A 4,253-nucleotide genomic window follows, 5' to 3' on the forward strand; every position below is an offset into this window, starting at 1 on the left:
TGCCAGGGCCCTGGCCCACGTTTTACCTTGTTTAGGATGGATTTTTCTCACCACAAGTAGTCTAATAAAGGAAACAACAGAAATCAGATTCCCAAATTTGTTTTCATGGTGGTTCTAAAATCCATCATGTTTACAATCCAAATTAAACATTACAAAGTGGTTTAAGAGTTTTGAAATATTATACCAGTCAATATTCATTCATTAAAAGTAGTATTAGTTACTTGGTAATCATCTATCTTCATTCATTAATCAACATCAATAAATGATCTCTATGAAAGATTTAATTATTTGAGATATATCATTCATTATGTAAATTCTATATCCATTTTCAAAATTTGTTTTGGCATCAGCAACACTACACTAATTAACAGCTTCTATGTGTCAGATATTTGTTATTTGTTATGTCCCTTGAAATAAGTATAGAGGCATATGTACAATAAATTGTTGCCATAGACACATGTCTAAAAAGTGAAGTAAATTTAAACAATTTGGTAATAAAGAATCCATTTTAGCTTTTTCTTCAATTTCATGTCTAGTCCTTAAATCATTAGGCCAAAAATTGCACTCCACATTCTTAAGAGTGGTTTCCAGTTGTTTATAAGCAAATGACAAAAATAAATGAATAAACAAGTTATTAGTCTAAAACTATGAGCAGAAAAAAATGACAATAATGATGGAACAGAATGACAAGGAAAAATTACAAAAGAAAAATCATGGTTTTATAGTAATTATTAAAATTGCATATAATTTGTGCAAGATTTGGAACTCTCTGCTTTTGAGTCCAAATTATTTTATATAAAATTACATAATATATACTGTATATAAATACATTATATAAAATATTTGCAATTATATACAAGTATATAAATTATCCTGACATCACAGTTTGAGGTTAAAATTAACTTTGAAGTATAGTCTCATAAATCATGACATATTTTACTAAAGTTACCTAGGGAGATACCATCTCAGAGACATATGTTAGACTGTATAGAATAAACCAACATTTACAATAAAGTGCAATTTTCTAAAACAGGTTTTGGCACAATTCTCATGAGTCTCCTTAAACTTATGTTACCACATTCACATTCTTCTTGATAATACTTTTTAATTTTAAAATTTGTAAATTTATACTTAGGTCACAATAGATTTTTGCATGACAGCAAAGACAGTATTAGCAGTGAGTGATTTTCACATATGAATTTAAAATGACAGTGATATCAAACACTATAACTTGTGGAATTAAATTACCCAATACAGTTGCAAATAATGGTAGAGTTGTTTAGATGCACTGAATTTCTACAAATTTATGCACCGACTTTCTCCAAATTTATGTGACTAATATGTCTGTGTCTTCTTGTAAGAATTTTATTCTGGGCAAATATGATTTGTCTTAATCTATTTCTCTAATTCTTCAAGGATTAAAGAAAGAATCTAACTCAATTATAATAGGGTCATATACCAGCCTTTATTATAAGAATCCTACTGAAGTGTGCTATCAATGATTCTGGTTTGATGATATTTTGAGTTTAATACAATTGCTGGCATTCAATCTATAGATCAAGAAGTAAATTGAATAAGGACGGTCTATATGTACCCCAGTGTATAAGAGATAGCATGACTCTGATGTTCTACATAAGTTAAAAATCTATTTAACTCATAGATAATGAACAATTTCTTATGTACTATTAAACCTAAGTTAGTAAATTATTTTTGTCCTCTTGAATTGAATCAACCTAAACAAAGACCAATTTAAATTGTAAAACAAATATTCATTCAAAAATTATTTCTATCATGATAGTCATTCAGTCAGCTTTGTGAGATCATACTACACAGAAAGTGGTTATTGATGGTTAATGAGACTATAATTATACCTCAAAGCATGCTGAATCCTTATGTTAATGTGGGAAACATTTGGGAACATCTCCATGGACATCTGGGTACACCTCTAGAGTCAAGTCTCTTGTCTGGCTGATTCCACATCATCTTCAGCCATGCTCTGAGCACTACAATTCTCTGACTAACGGTTGGAAGCTTGGTCAGAAGCATCTGGAACACTGGTGGTGGGAGAATCTGCTGTAACACTTGTAGCAGCTGCTGAGGCTGCCCACACACAGCAATCGCATTTGTCATGTGGTCTACACCGTTCTCGTAGTCACCGTGTGCTAATAAGCCTTCACCAAGCTGTTTCTCCTCAAGGAAGAACTTCTGAACAGCTTCAACATCCTTTAAGTTAGGTAACTTTGAAAGCCCAGCTCTCTCCAGCTTCTGTTTCTTTCTTTGTTCTCACAGCCTGTTCTTGAAGTTGGGGTCACTCCTCCTTTTGCGGTCGAAGTAGATGCAGTAGTCGATGAAGAGGGTGCCACACACGCCGGTGGCAATGGCACTGTTGCGGCCCACCATCTTTGCTCCACTAGCTTGCTCAGCGGGGGCGAGTGGGGGCCAGGGCCTGGGCGGGCCACCTAGGGATGCCCTGCATCCAGACAGAAGAGCTAATCCATTATTCTTATCTATGTTAGCCAAATGGCTTGGTACCTTTTTCAGCAAGGCAGTCACATCTTCCTTCCCCTGTGTTTGGGCCAGGACTGTGTCCTCTTCCCAGAATTCTCCTATTTTCATTGACCTGCCTCTATTTGCTGTCTGGTTGTCCTACCTATACTTCCTGCCTGGATACTGGAAAATCAACATTTATTTAAAATACAACTGACAGAATACAGACCACTGTCCCACACCACTTACCCCTTGTGTTTTTAAACAAAGGAAAATATCCATAGTCCATTTTGGGGGCAATGTAGGTGTAGTTTCCTAGGCTACTTCCTGCTGGTTGGGGGCACTGATAATATTATGGGTACCTTAAGAAAAATTAGAATTATGACCAAGTTCTGACTGGAGTATCCTGTGAGGTGAGGCTTGATCATATCAGGCAGCATCTTGAATCTGTCCTGGATGTAGAACTCTGATAATCTGAGCCATGTGATCCTACAGGAGATTTCTCAGATGGTCTTCCTTGAACAATCCTGATTTTTCTTAACTTAGAAAGAATTCATAGCCTATCATTTTCTGTAGAAACAAAAATAAAACCTCTTCTCCAAAATAACACATATTTTAGCTTCAATTTTGAAGTCAAGGTGTTTTCAAAATGCCTATCATTGATTAGTTTTGCAGCATTTATAAACAAATATCTTTTTAGCAGCTGTTGCTCCTTCCTCAGCATTCAAACAATTCAAAGAGAACATAATATACAGTATCGAGACTCTCTGTGTATTTTTCATCTATATGTGGCTTTATTTTAACCTCTATTTCTTTTTTTTCTTATTTTTATTTTCATTTTTTTTTTGCTTTATAAATAATACCATTCAAAATTTCCACCTCCTTCCCTTCTCCCATTTCCCTCCCACTCCCCTACTCACCCTCCTCTCTCCCCCTCCAGTCCTAAGAAAGGGCAGGGTACCTTGCCCTGTGGGAAGTCCAAAGCCCTCCCCCATCCATCCAGGCCTAGGAAGGTGTGTATTCAAACAGACTAGGATCCCAAAAGGCCAGTACATGCAGTAGAATCAAATCCCAGTGCCATTATCATTGGCTTCTCAGTCAGCCCCCATTGTCAGCCACATTCAGAGAGTCCACTTTGATCACATGCTCATTCAGTCCCAGTCAAGCTGGCTTTGGTGAGCTCCCATTAGATAAGTTACACTGTCTCAGTGGATGGCCCAAGCCCTCACGGTCCTGACTCCCTTGTTCATCTTTTCCCTCCTTCTGCTCTTCAACTGGACCTTGGAAGCTCAGTCCATTGCTCCAATGTGGGCCTCTGACTCTATCTCCATCCATAGCCAGATGAAGGTTCTATGGTGATATTAGAGATATTCATCAGTGTGGCTATGGAACAAGGCCAGGTCAGGCACCCTCTCCTCTACTGCCCAAGGACCTAGCTGGGGACATCCTGTGGACACATGAGAACCCCTCTAGAGCCAAGTCTCTTGCCAACTCTAAAATGGCTCCCTTAATTAATATATCTTTCCCCTGCTCCCATATCTGCCCTTCCACAATCTCAACCATCCCACTCTCCCAAGGTCTCTACAATCCTACCCTTCTCTCTCCTCCACTACCTTTCCCCCCACCCCACCCCACCCAACTTCTGCCTGGCAATCTTGTCTGCTTCCGATTTCCAGGAGGATTTATGTATGTTTTTCTTTGGGTACACCTTATTATTTAGCTTCTCTAGGATTGCAAACTATAGGCTTAATGTTCTTTGTTTATGG

At 37.6% G+C, this 4,253-nt stretch overlaps 1 pseudogene; it reads right to left on the minus strand.

The window, feature by feature from the left end:
- Positions 1–1,951: 1,951 nt before the first annotated feature.
- On the minus strand, positions 1,952–2,400 carry LOC142840277 (mitochondrial import receptor subunit TOM20 homolog pseudogene; annotated as a pseudogene).
- Between the last annotated feature and the right edge of the window lie 1,853 nt (positions 2,401–4,253).

Source organism: Microtus pennsylvanicus, chromosome X, assembly GCF_037038515.1.
Source record: "Microtus pennsylvanicus isolate mMicPen1 chromosome X, mMicPen1.hap1, whole genome shotgun sequence".
NCBI lineage: Eukaryota > Metazoa > Chordata > Mammalia > Rodentia > Cricetidae > Microtus > Microtus pennsylvanicus.